At 37.8% G+C, this 13,835-nt stretch overlaps 2 long non-coding RNA genes across 2 annotated transcripts; one reads left to right on the forward strand and one right to left on the reverse strand.

The window, feature by feature from the left end:
- Window positions 1–6,473: 6,473 nt before the first annotated feature.
- Window positions 6,474–8,211, reverse strand: LOC125192387 (uncharacterized). Its single transcript, XR_007171379.2, has 2 exons — window positions 6,800–8,211; window positions 6,474–6,722 (listed from the first exon to the last, which is right to left on the reverse strand). It is a non-coding gene; the product is annotated as an uncharacterized LOC125192387 (long non-coding RNA).
- Window positions 8,212–8,240: 29 nt separating this feature from the next.
- Window positions 8,241–9,539, forward strand: LOC125192847 (uncharacterized). Its single transcript, XR_007171480.2, has 2 exons — window positions 8,241–8,850; window positions 9,309–9,539. It is a non-coding gene; the product is annotated as an uncharacterized LOC125192847 (long non-coding RNA).
- The last annotated feature ends 4,296 nt before the right edge of the window (window positions 9,540–13,835 follow it).

The raw sequence follows: 13,835 nt of genomic DNA on the forward strand, positions 1-13,835 counted from the left end.
CTGAAGGATTATAGTAATCTGGGACTCGGGATCGACCGTCCTTCCCAAAACCTCAATCTGATTGAGGTGGCTCATCATCTCGAGGACATGTTGCCTCACAGATGTGCCTTCCTTCATAGACTTCGTCATGATACTCCGAAAGGCTTGAGACTTAGCTGTTCGATTCTGAGTACCAAAAAGATTTGCAAGATTTTGCATAATCTCGGCGGCAGTCGCCATGGCAGAATGCTGATGCTTGAATACTGAAGACATAGATGCCAATGTGTAGCACTTAGCCATCTCATTCGCCTTATGCCACCGTTTATGCGCATTCTGAACTCCCACCGAGACATTAGCCGCGGGAACTGGAGGCTGTGGAGTAGTGAGCACAAACTTGTACTCTTCTGCTGTGAGAAAGATATCCAAATTTTGTTTCCATTCTATGTAATTTTGGCCCTCGAGTTTGTTTTATTTGAGAATTGCAGAAAGAGGATTAAAAGACATCTTGACGGATTTTATTGCACTGCAAACAGAAAAATTTACTATTTGTCATAAACTTATGTAAGGAAATTGAGTAGGTTAACCATAAAACTTTTCAAAGTCTTACAACAGCAAAATTAATAAATTGTATCCTCCTTTGGAGGTTAATACGCATTAAAATTTTGACAATTTTACTGGTCACAACACCGACGAATAGTCCAGAGACCACAAGACATGGCATGGCCGCCTAATGTTGCCTAAGCACGACCATCAGATTTAGCATTACAGAATTTTATTTCTACAACACACTCCCATGACAATGTTCATGTGCTGATAACAAAACTAAACTATCTCATAAATTCTGATTGAAACTCGCAGTTCCTTAGGTATATTGTCCCTACAAAGCAGGTGGCAATAATATTGGGAACCACTTTCTAGTTCATTCTATTTATTGTGTGAGAAGTCCGCCCTTATGAACTTACTGTTTTCGTAGGATTATTGTCCCTACAAAGCAGGTGGCAATAATATTAGAAAATCAGCTTCACAAAATTTGGCAGTCCAACCAATGGAGACCATATATAAACTTTAAGTTCATAATTATCGCTTAGATATTTGAGTTATGGTTTTTCATTAATTATCCTTTAGCCTTAAGACAGATTAAGACTAATTAAATTCTGTTGGTATTTATTTGACTGGATAATTAAATATTTTATTATCTTTAGTATCTTAGTTTAGGAATTAATTAATCTAGAATTTAATTCTTATTCATGTCATACTATAAGATATATCTAAAATAAAGTACATTATTTAAAACTTAATTAGACATGAAAAATTAAATTCATATAATATCCATATTCAAGATTAGGAAGAAAAATATTTTTATATTATTTAATGTAATCTTATATATCTATCTTATTAAGGATTCTAGATATATATAATAATTACGAAACTATTAAATTATTCTTATCTATATCATCTAGGATATGAAATATTCCATAGATATAGAAAATAATCAAAATATTCCTAATATCTAGGGAAATCATCCCAAAATTTTTATTTCATTAAATAATATTATTTTAATTGATATATTTTAATTTATGAATTAAATAATCATTAAAATAATCTTTCATCGCTATCTCGTTGTTCGAGGTTTGCACAAATCAACACGACGAAGATACGCCGGCGATACGCTCGCCGGAGCGGCGAGTTCGCCGTCCAGCATCGCCGGCAGCCCGCGCCCGAAGGCGCGCCGCTTCCTTTTCCCTTTCTCCTGGCGGAAAACCGCCGAGATACACCCTCCGTCGTCGTCGCACATCCAGCAGCTCAGAAGACGCTGCTCCGGCGACCTCCGTCCGCCGCTTCGATCTGGCGTGAACCACCAGCAGCCGCTCACGACGGCGCTGCTCCGGTTCTGCCTCGCGCGGCCTAGGGTTTAGGTGGGTTAGGGTTTAGGGTTAGGGTTCTTCACGATCTCCGGTGGCTTCGCCAGCCGATCATGACGTCGACGCCCCTCAGCCTTGGAGCCGAACGGAGTTCTCGACCACGGCGGCGGCGTGGACGAGCCCTCCGCTCGCGTTCGCGTCGCCGCGCATCCGATTCCGTGCTCCCACTGATTGGACGCGGTTTCTTGGAATAAGTCGAGACCGGCGGTCTCGCCGGCGGCATGCACGAGTCCTTTCTCGTCCGCGCGTCGTCCGCCTCTCTTGCTCCCACTCGCTCGACAACCCTCTTCGATCGCATGTAGCGCGATTCGTCCCGGCGCAAGCGCCGACGAATCGCACATCTCGTGCGTTCGAATAATTCAAGTTCTATTGATTCGAATGTTCTTGAGTTCAATATGCATAAAATAAATAATAAAAATACAAGAACATGCTTCGTAATCAAATAACACATGCATACATGAATTTCGCGAAATTTGAATCCAAATAATCAAAGCCAAAGACTGGCTCTGATACCAATTGAAAAGAACAGGCAGCGGAAGCGGTGCAACGGATTAACATAATTTAACAATTATTAATCGCACAAATAAATCACATAATAATCAGATTTATTTAGCAGATTATTTAGACAAAATCTATTCGCGTAATTCTCACATATATCATGCTCATAACTTGAATTAATCATGCTTTAAGAATAATGAAACCTCAAAACATGTTTTTTTACGGAGCATAAATAATACCTAATTAATTCTCCAAAGAATTGAAGATGGCTAGCAGCTTCTCCACGTGACGCTTTAAATACTAGACCACAGATCTTCTCTCTGGTTCCCGAACTGTACTCCGATATCAGTGTGGGCGGATCTCACCAGAATACTAGGACTTAAATAAAAGAGACAGAAAAACTACTCCTAAGACGAGAGGGAAATTCGACCAGCTCAATATGAGGGGGGCGAAATTTTTGAAAATTTTAAGAATAAAAATTGTGATAATCCTGTCTCCTTTATTCTCCTATTTATATTAAATTCCTTTTGGGCCCAGACATGGATCTATGGAAGCTTTTGGATATGAGCTTATCCAATTTACTTTTTACTAATTAAATTGAACCCACAATTTAATATAAATTTAATTGGAATATTACGAGCAGCCACTACAGAAGTAATATTGATCTCTCCCATCCAAATCCGAAATTATAAGTAATCCGAGTTTCCGTTTTAACTTTCATTTCCCGCGCTTAAGATAAAAAATGTCCATTAATTAATTAATGTCTATTATGGACTTAATTAATTAACTTCTTATTAATTCCAAGAGTGGACTTAGCATGAAACACTTATTTATTATTCATAGAGTAATCAAACTCCAAATAGCTAGGTTCCGAATAATAAAACCTTGTTTCGCGCTCCTCTTAAGGACATTATCAAACGAGACTCTTCTCGCGCATGATTCAATATAATAGCAATCCTAGCACCGCTAGATATTAATCACCACTACCCAATATATCAGGTTTATTGAGTTACGAAAAACCCGCATCATTTGATAAGTCAAAGTAATGCATAATCAATATTGTATGCTCAATGCTAACCTACATTGATTAAGAAACAAATATTTATCAAGACCTCGCCTTTCAGTAGATAGCCTAAGGACAAGTCTTGCTGTTAGATCCGTTCAGTGCTATACCACACCAATGTCATCTTATTTCAGTAAGGCATAGAAATATGCGGACTGACATTGCAACCTTTCTCGATGGATAGTCTAATTCCACCTAGGTTGTGAAATTCTTCTTTTTCTTTGTTTAGGACTGACCGTGTTACCTTAAAGTGGACGCCGCCTACAACCGGTCTACTAAAACAAAGACTTAGACCTTGTTAAGTTAACTTATACATTTAAACATGCAATTAACATCAATTAAATGTAAAACAAATGTTGACAAAAATAATCTGTTTTATTCCTTGGAAAATAAAATAAGAGTTTTACAGTATTCAATCACTCGAAACGTGATTTCTAGTATACAAAGTGGTGCAGTCGTACATGTCATTGTACGGTGATTTCTTTCAAGCACTACCAGTCTTGGGCGCTCTTGAAGGAGAAGCAGAAGTTCGTTGAAGGTGTGTTGCCCCAATCGACGGCGGTGAATAAGAGTGCGACGAAGCACACCTTCGGTGATTATACAAGCAGCGACAGCAGCGCAGCTCCAATGGACCTCAACCATCCGATGTTCGAGGATGAGAGTTTCGGCACACCGATGTCCTCTCGGCGTCCCCCTAGCATCAAGGCTGCCAAGGGCAAGGGCAAGGTGACATCCTCCACTGCTGCGCCGCCTGACTAGGCCCCGAGCCCGACCCCAAGCGTGACCACGGCCCCGACTTCGGCTGCGATACATGCCTACACAGATTTGGTGGCTGAAGGAGCAGGAATATTCTCGTGTGTATGTAAATAAATCAGACTTCTCAGATCCAAAGAATCCGCTAGATCACGGGGCCTAGGAACTCAGAGGACCTTTGAAACCATCGGTCGTTGGGCACACAATCGGTTCCTGCCTTTCAAAACCCTCAACCCACAGTACTAAAAGCTAGTATAAGGAAGTAGGGATCGAATCGTAAGTAAACATGCAAGAGATTTGGATACTGGTTTTGGCTGCTGCCACGCATTTTTTGGGGTTGAGACCTAACTACTAGACTGGGGAAATGTAATAATCTATTCTAACAACTAGACCTAGGCAAACATAACTGAAACATGCATGACCAAAAACAAGATGTAAACAAGATAATATTCCAGCCTTAACATATTACTAGACCTGATGAACAACTTTTCCTAAAAATGCCTAGATAGAGGAAAGACAGATCGTGGGGATCATTTCCCAAATTAGCAAGGTACGAATGAAAAGCTGCAGAATAACTAACTAAAGGTTCAACAAATAACTAGCTTCATCTTCTCTAACGATCCTTGATCACAAAATGCAGAGAAAAACAGAATAAACTACCGAACGAAACAGAGCAAGCTAAATTAAACCATTTAACTACGATTAACTACTGAAATTAAGCAGATCTACTATTGCTAGACGAGGTAAATGAGAGAACATAAATTAAACATCAAAACCATGCAGAAATGAATAGATCCAGACACTGGACACTTCATTCGCTTCGGATCCAAGCCATCCACAACAAACCACAACAATTCTCATCTCCGATCACACAAATTCAACCAGATTCAACCGATAAGCCACGATCTCCACACAATTCAACTCAACAACTCAGATCAACCGCTAAAAGCATCCAAAGTAAACAAGAAAGCAGAAATAACATGAAACGAAACCATAGCTAAACAAGTGCAGGTTCAACAGAAATTCAACAAAATACGGCCGAGCTTCGAACAACGAAGGCTCGGGAAATTTAGAAACGGGAATTTAAAATAGAAACTTCAAATTGTATCTTCTCCTCGCGTAGAGACGGTGTTGCACAAGCTGATTCTTAAACTATGAACCCTAAAAACCCCCAAACTGATCCCCCAAGTGTGTGTGTAGAGTGTGAGAAAACTGAGCTAAGAGCTAAAGGATGATGATCTCATGTATGCCGCGTGCTCTTATTTATAAGGAGTTGAGCTTCTAGATTCTTCCTTGTATTTCCCATCCTGCCATTTATCTAGGATGCTCCTCCGTCTGGTAAACTCTCTTCTTTTCTGCTCACTTTCTCTGCCAGCCTCCTTCTCCACGCAATCTTCTCATTTCTTCCTGGATCTGGCACTTTCTCTACACACCTGGATTACAAAACCTTGTTAGACCCGGGAAATTACAGAATTTAACCCCATAACCAATGCATGAAATTAGCCTTATCAGTGGCCTCCTCCGGATGATCGATGGCCTCAGCCGCAAGTTAGGATTACTAGACTAGCCTCTTTTTATATGTAGTGTACTTTTTATTTTTTCTAATTTTATAACTTTTTTTAAAAAATTAAGTAAATATAGGATTTGCATTTTAATTGTGTTGCTTTTTTTATTTATTTAGGATTCACATTCCTATTTAACTATGGAACGTACCAAAATGACAAAATGACTCTATTATTATTGTTGAATATGAATCGGAGTTGTTGTTGACAGTTGAATGTAGAAGATGATTAAGGAAATTGAGAGAAATTGTATTTGAATCTTGAAGAGAAATTACACCTCGAATTGGGGAAAAACCTTCTGTATTACTCAGCTTACAAAATCCTTATAAAGTGCTGATTGAAAAACTAATCTAACTAACAACTTTAAATCCTACGGCTAGGATTTAATCTTCACTATTCTCCCAATCGGACGGTCTCTGAGTCTTCACAGCTGGGATGATCCAATTCCTTTACTAACTATGTATTAGTTATTGCAGCTAAGCAATTAACTGCTACAATTATATAACAGTATAATGTTTGTAATACCCGCACCATTAGTTTGCTTTCGATATATTAATGTGGAACTAGAAATGTAACGTCCTCTCTTTTCGTGAAGTTTTCAGTGGAACTCGAGCCTTTAATGAAACTTAATCTTTTTAGTTGCAAAGTAAAAGCTAAAGAAGTAAGTGAGCGAGTTAAAACAGACTAAAGATACACTTCGGAAAAATAAAGTATTTCGAATGGTATTTTCGTGTCCAATAAAATGAACAACTAATAAAATAGTTTACATGGATCAAAGTCCTCAAAGAAAGAAAACAAGGAAAGGAAAATACAAAATGTGGAGTACATTTCGGGCCTTTTCTCCAGGCCCAATTTAGGGCCCGTTTCGGGCAGCCCGTCGGCCCAGACATCAAATCCAGGCCCGCTCGCGATGCAGCCAGGTAGTAGCCGAGATTTCACTCTCACCTGCAAGATAAAAACAAGTTTTAATGGCTAAGGAACAAGAGTAATTAAGGGACTACTATTAGAAGCGAAGAAACAACCTTTCTTTTGCTTTGGAGGACCAAAGACTTACCCAAAAAGGGCAGTCCAGCCTGCAATCTGTCACGCCAATGCAGCACCTGTTTCTCACCAGCCACAACAAACAAGTATCAATTAATATCCATGTACTAAGTATTCAAATAAAGCCATCTCTCAAGTATATCCTACTGCAGAATCATAGTCAAAGGGGATTCTCTGTAAGATGGGAACAAAATAGTGTAACAACCCCAATTAATCCCCCATAGTGCCTCAAGATTTCAGCCTATAAAAAGCCCCCCACACCACCTTTGAACACCCTCCTACACATCGCAAAATTCAGCAAACTCTAGTGAAAACCAAGAACAAGCAGTAGCAAGCTTGAGAGGGGGGGAAAACCGAGACCAAAGGCAGATTTTCTCGAAGCAGCCGTGATACCGAGAGGTAAACACCTCCACCCCCTTTCTCCCAATCAAGTTTTTCATGTCATCATATAGAGGCACCACAACTTAAGAATCACAATCAATATATCACAAGCACACCCTCTGCCTTTGTTCGAACATCATGCTTAAGACAACAAGTTTAGAGCTTTACCACGTTTTGAAATAAGAGAAACGACCTGCTGCTGCCCTTACACGCAAACTCAGTAATAGCAAACCAAACCAAGTTTTACCACAATAATCAAATGCAAGAATTTTCGTTAAATCTCATAAGCTTCTGCCCAAATTAAGTGGCTACACTAAGAATAAGATAAAGGACTTAGCTTTAAGGGAAAGTGAATCCGCCGGAGGTGGAGACGGCGACAGCAGTGGTAGCTGCAGGAAGAGCTGCAGCTCGACGGAGGGAGCCGAACTGATCGACTCCGGTTAGAGAAAAAAAAAAACAGAGGAAAGTCGCAGAGGCAGTCGGAGCTCCGTGCGGAGGGAAGCGATGCCTTCTCCTCTCTTCCGACGGTGCAACACCAGCCATGGCTGGGCGTTGAGGTTCCGGCGGCGGCGGCGGCTCGTCGTAGGCCCAGAGCTGACGGCTGACGGCGGGGCTATGTGGCGGCCAAGACATCGAGCTCGCGCACACCAGCGAGGAACGCCAAAGACGGTGGTAGGAACCGTCGAGCGTCCTCCAACGGAGCGATTTCCCGCCTGAATCGACCAAATCTCGGTCGGTTGGAGGGAACGCCGAGGTCTGCCTCGAAATTCCGGCGGCGGTGACGGATGGCGGCGTTGGCGACGGGCGAGGCGGCGTTACCGCCGAGAGAGAAGAGGGAGGAGAGATTAGGGTTGGATGTGTTTTGATTTGGGGATGTTTGTTCTAAGAAGAGAGTGAGACCGAGGATGGTGAGGGAGAAGCATCAAGTCCCCGGCGGCGCAAGGGAGGCGCCGACCGGAGCAGCTAGCTGCGGAAGGCGAGGAGGCGCCGCCGAGCTCTCTCTCCGTTTAGGGTTTCGAATTAGGGAATTAGGAATGAGGGAGGGCCGATGTTTTTGTGGAGTATTTGGGGCTTCTCCTTTGTTTTTATTCCAATTGGGCCTCTTTTTACTTTTGTTTTGGGCCTCAATTTAATCAATAAGATGGGCTAGTGGTGCAAGTTTTAATTTGGGCCACAAATTAATTAAAGAAGGAACCTAATTAAATCATGGGCTTTTCTATGTTATGGATTTAAAAATTAATAGTCCGCAAATAAATTTCATGAGGATGAGTCTAATTTTTCCGGGAATTAGCATGAGTGCTCAAATGATTAATTTTAAGAAATTACGATACTCTAACAATGAGTAGACCTCGAGCCTAAATTTCTTAAGTACTTAAATGCATGGCATAGGAGGTAACACCCTCTAGTTAAGTGAATAATTTTTCTAATTTAATTAAATCTACTGATTTAATTAATATTCAAGAATTCTAGAACTCTTCTAGAAATTTTTAGAGGAAGAATAAAATGATCACGCACTTAGGATGCATTCATGTTTAAGCTTAACGGATATCTCAAAATCTAATTAAGTATCATTTTATTTCCTAAAGGGACGTCTTCGAACGTCATCTAAGACCAAGTTAAGGAAATTTCGGAAGGAGCTTTAGCTTTTGAGGTGGGCATTCTTTCAAAACGTGATTTCAGTATGAAAATGTGAATCTTTGCTCAAGTATATTGTCATGCCATGTTTTGTTTTATGATTACCTATCTGCTTGGCTATGCCAATTTAGTTAAATCGAATTCGGGTCCCAGTAGGGCCGCAAACCCTACTCGGACTAGTGTACACATGAGGGGACCGTGAGCTAACAAAGGAGTTGGCCGGTCCAGTGACCGTCGTGGAATGTGGCCACATTCCCGGTTCACATCAGTTTCAGATATGGTATATCTATGTTATGTGATTGCGCAATCAAATCTTTACTCAAGGAAAAGTATTTTAGTGACTCGGGTCTTTTAAGTAAAACCCCGTGATCACTCAACTGTGGCATTGACAATTAAAGATAGAACCATTTTTGGCAATGTGCCCACTGAGTATATCAAATACTCAGCCCTGCATGTTATTTTTCAAATGTGCAGGTTGAACGTGGACGAGCAGGCGAAGGTGTTGGGACAAGCTTTTTAAATAAGTAGTTAGGTAGCCCAAAGTAGCATGTCTTCATACGTGCTATTTTGTCTTGGACTCTTCCGCTGCGAATCTAGAATTTTGTGCTAGAAAGCTATGAACTTAGTCTTGATACTCTGAACACGTTTTGACTATGTACCCATATGCCCTTGATACTATTGATTTAAGTGATTTCATCCTTTTTATTGTTGTTCCTTGATTACTGAGAATTGTTTAGTCGCGAAATAGCTACGTTCACTAGCACTAGGGAGTTGTGGTCGTGACAATGTTGGTCTGTATATAAAATAGGAATGTGAATATGTGATGTATATGTATGTAAGAATTTTGTTTTAAAAATAACATAGAAATAAACACTACAAATTAATAGTTAAATTGTTAAAGAAATAGAAATTCATTATCTGTGAAATAAGATTAAAAACATTTCCTATTACAAACTAGGAGTACTGTTTAAAAAATAACATAGAAATAAACACTACAACTTAATAGTTAAATTGTTAAAGAAATAGAAATTCATTATCTGTGAAATAAGATTAAAAACATTTCCTATTACAAACTAGGAGTAATCAAGAAAATTTAGTACATATGGCTAGATAAAATATTCAAAATAAAAATAGTAGAATGGGCTAATATTCTGGCAAATCAATGAGATAAAGCCCATCTTCAATCCTATCTTTTGTGGATGTTTAAAGTTTTCTATCTGATAGAATAAAAGATAGAGTAAATTAAAAAAATAAGATAAGAGATGAAAAATGCTCCTTAAATTATGAGCCGAAGGGATCCTTTTATAGGTGTAAAGAAGGTTAAATGGGCTTTGGACTGAAAAACACATAAAATCTTCCCTATTTGGGTGAATCCCGCATGGCCGCATGAATCACGCGTCTAGGTACCTTCGTGCAAGGGTAGCGTTGAGGCTACATGGGTTGTGTGGGAGATCCAACTTGGGTCGCACGTCTAGGTAACTTCGTGCGGCGACTACGACAATCATGTGGGCGTTGGTCGCCAATGTGCGCACTGATTGCACGAATGCTTTGCAGAATTTGACACCTTTCGGAAATTTTCATAAAACTATCATAACTTTTTATCTAGAACTCTGATTTAGGCATGCACCCACACGAAGCTCTTTCGAAGACGAAGACATTGATAGCCTTGAAAGCTAACTGGAAATCATTATTTTTGGTAATTTCCTTCTTAAATTCAAAACTTCCTCTTGTCCCTTTTGTCATGAGCAAATACCTATAGGATCAAACACACACCATAATGAGTTTATAGAACACTTAAAAAGGGCATAAAACCAAGAGAAACATCCTGCAGAGTTAAATGGAGGAAGATATGATATGATAGACAAATTAGAGAGAAAATGAATTTGAATTCAATTTTTTTTTTCATAAATAGTATACTTGATCGACATCATTTTAGTTCAGGTAGACATTGCGTTTTTTCACCTTAGGGCAAAACATCACCATTGTTGTCCACGTAGATTTTTTACTAGCCACGTCGATTTTGATTTGTGGAGACATTAGAATTGTTGAGTTTTAAGCCAGACTTTTGAATTCTTTAAAGAGTGTCCTCAATAATGAGGACACTTTGGTGGACAAGCCACTTTTTTTTTTCCACAGCGCGGCACAACCACAAAGAAATTGTCCACAAAAGTGGACACTCCCAAGTCACTTTTTTTGTTTTATCATTTGATTGTATATTTTAATTTAATTAGAATTAAAATTATCGGAATGGTGTGAAAATAATGAGGGGAATGAGTTTTATTTATAGGGAAAAAAAGAAAAAATAATAATAAAAAAAATCGGCCGGCGCCGTAGCGCACATGCCTCGATATAATCCGCCGCGGCTCATCCATCCCCGCTCTGTCCTCGCCAAATACTCGGCAGAGGGCTGGCCACCCCTCCCCGCTCCGCCGCACCTGTCCTCCACTATAGGGAGCCGCGGCGCAGCCGACTCCGCGGCGGCAGCTGAGGCTCTCCTATTGTGGACACTCTAAACTACTCACCAGATTTTAGTCATAATTCGTGAATTTAGAGTCGATTTCCCCTGAAGTATGTAGTATATGGCACGATATGATTTCAAATCTGCAAAAAGAGGATAGGGGATGATTCCCTGCCAAATATTTTATCACATGCCATATTTACAATTTTTTGACAAGATGGCTCAAGATCATTTTATTCTAATAACCAAATTTTGTTCATCACTATATATTTGCAGCTTTATTGAAAAATATTCTTTTTCGTCGTTGCATATTATAATGGCCATAGTATTTTTTACTATTCAATATGAGGTAGGATATCAAATTATTATTGATTGGTTGGGTACAAAATTATGTAAAGTAGTCCTTTTAAAATGAGAATATTATGCATGGCAAGTTTCTTAATGTCAAACGTGTCTTTTAAGATATTCTAGTATCTAAAAAACATGCTCTAAATGTTTCAATTTCCTTTAATTTAGTTTGAAGACTTAATTATTCCAACCTATGAAACATAGTGTACACTTAAAACTTTCATTGCATAGTGATCACAAATAGTACTAGTAGTCAAAACATAAAACGACACGAAATGAAAACTAGCTTAAAAATGAAATTGGTGTCCAACAATACGCACGAAATTACTGTATATTACTAGCACCTAATATATGAAATGAAAACTTGCTTAAAAAGTGCATGGGTATAACATGTACACATCTACGTAAATAAATGGTCAATATTTTATTAAAGAGTAAAGGTCAAATGTGGTCCCTAACATATGTCCGTTTTATCAATTTGGTCCTTAACATTATAATTTTGATTATTTGGTCCCTCACAAATAAACTCGGACCCGAATCGGTCCTCACTTAACAGAACCGTAAAAAAATAGACGGTGATTGCATTTGACTATATTAAATTACTAATGGTAATTAATTATACCTAATTATAATTCTTTTCCTATTAAATTACAAATTATTCATTTCATTTTGCAACTGATACTATCTTTTTTCCAATTTTGCTAATAGAAAAAGAATTATAATTAGATATAATTAATTACCATTAGTAATTTAATATAGTCAAATTGCGTTCATCGTCTATTTTTTTACGGTTCTATTAAGTGAGGACCGATTCAGATCCGAGTTTATTTGTGAGAGACCAAATAATCAAAAAGATAATGTTAAGGACCAAATTAATAAAACAGCCATATGTTAGGGACCACATTTGACCTTTACTCTTTATTTAATATATTTCATATTGTCCATGATTAAATTATAAACAATTGTATATACGCTCTTATTCAATTATGTTGTTCAATTTGTGGAAAAACATTATAATTGATATATGTTCGAGTCCCACCAAAAATATATACTATCTCCTAATGTGATGATCATTGAATTTAAATGGGGAAATTTGGTGACCAAACTTGTATATACGCTCTTATTCAATTATGTTGTTCAATTTGTGGAAAAACATTATAATTGATATATGTTCGAGTCCCACCAAAAATATATACTATCTCCTAATGTGATGATCATTGAATTTAAATGGGGAAATTTGGTGACCAAACTTCACTATGAAAGTATGACCAACTAATAGTATCATGTAAGACATCTTCAATTTTATTCCTTTGAACCGCTAAAGTTAGTTGTACAATAATTGACTAGCTAGCTCATTCAATTGCTTAATTTTAACTTATTAGCTTTCACCCAACTCTCATCAATTATTTTCCCTTCAAAATTTTTTACCAATCGCATGCCAAAGCCAGCCCTCCTGCTGCTACAGATTGGAAAGTTTTTACATTATTTTTACATCTTGAAATTAATTTTTATTTATTTCACTTTGCATATGGAGTAAGTACACTAGGTAGTCTAATTTTCACTAAAATAAAAAATATTACTACTGGATTTTACCTGCAATAGAAGATTGAGATTATTTTCTATCCAATTAAATTCACTAAAACCCAAAATAAAGTAGGCAATTAGCATAATGATACTCCAAAATCAATCTCATAGTATATCGTTTTGTAGTAAAAATATATACTTATATTTAGGTTCACAATAAATCAAACTCAAATCACTTTTTCAAATTTCGTGAGTTAAGTTTAGCATAAATGGTTGAAGTAAAATCACAATTTCATGTTATATTTACAATAAAATGGGTTTGAGTTTATGCACGTGTCCAGAAAAGGAATACATCTACCACAGAGGAAGTACAATTTTCTAAGGGTTTCTGATTTATTTTTGTAATTTTTATCCAACTTAATCCAATATGAAAATTTAAAATTTTATAAAAAATTAATGTAGTCCAATCTAAATTGTTCGAAAATCTGAATCCAAAAATCTAAAATCCGAACGATAAAATCCAAAATTGCTTAAAAATCTGAAAATACAATATCAAAAATCTGAAAATTGTAAAAATAAAAAATTCAATACTAAAATCCGAAAATCTAAATTACTGTACTAAATACCATAAGAATTGTTCAACCCCCATCATTTTGTTTATTTAATTTGTA

The sequence above is a fragment of the Salvia hispanica genome, chromosome 4 (genome assembly GCF_029641045.1).
Source record: "Salvia hispanica isolate PSC_SH4W2 chromosome 4, Shi_PSC_v1, whole genome shotgun sequence".
NCBI lineage: Eukaryota > Viridiplantae > Streptophyta > Magnoliopsida > Lamiales > Lamiaceae > Salvia > Salvia hispanica.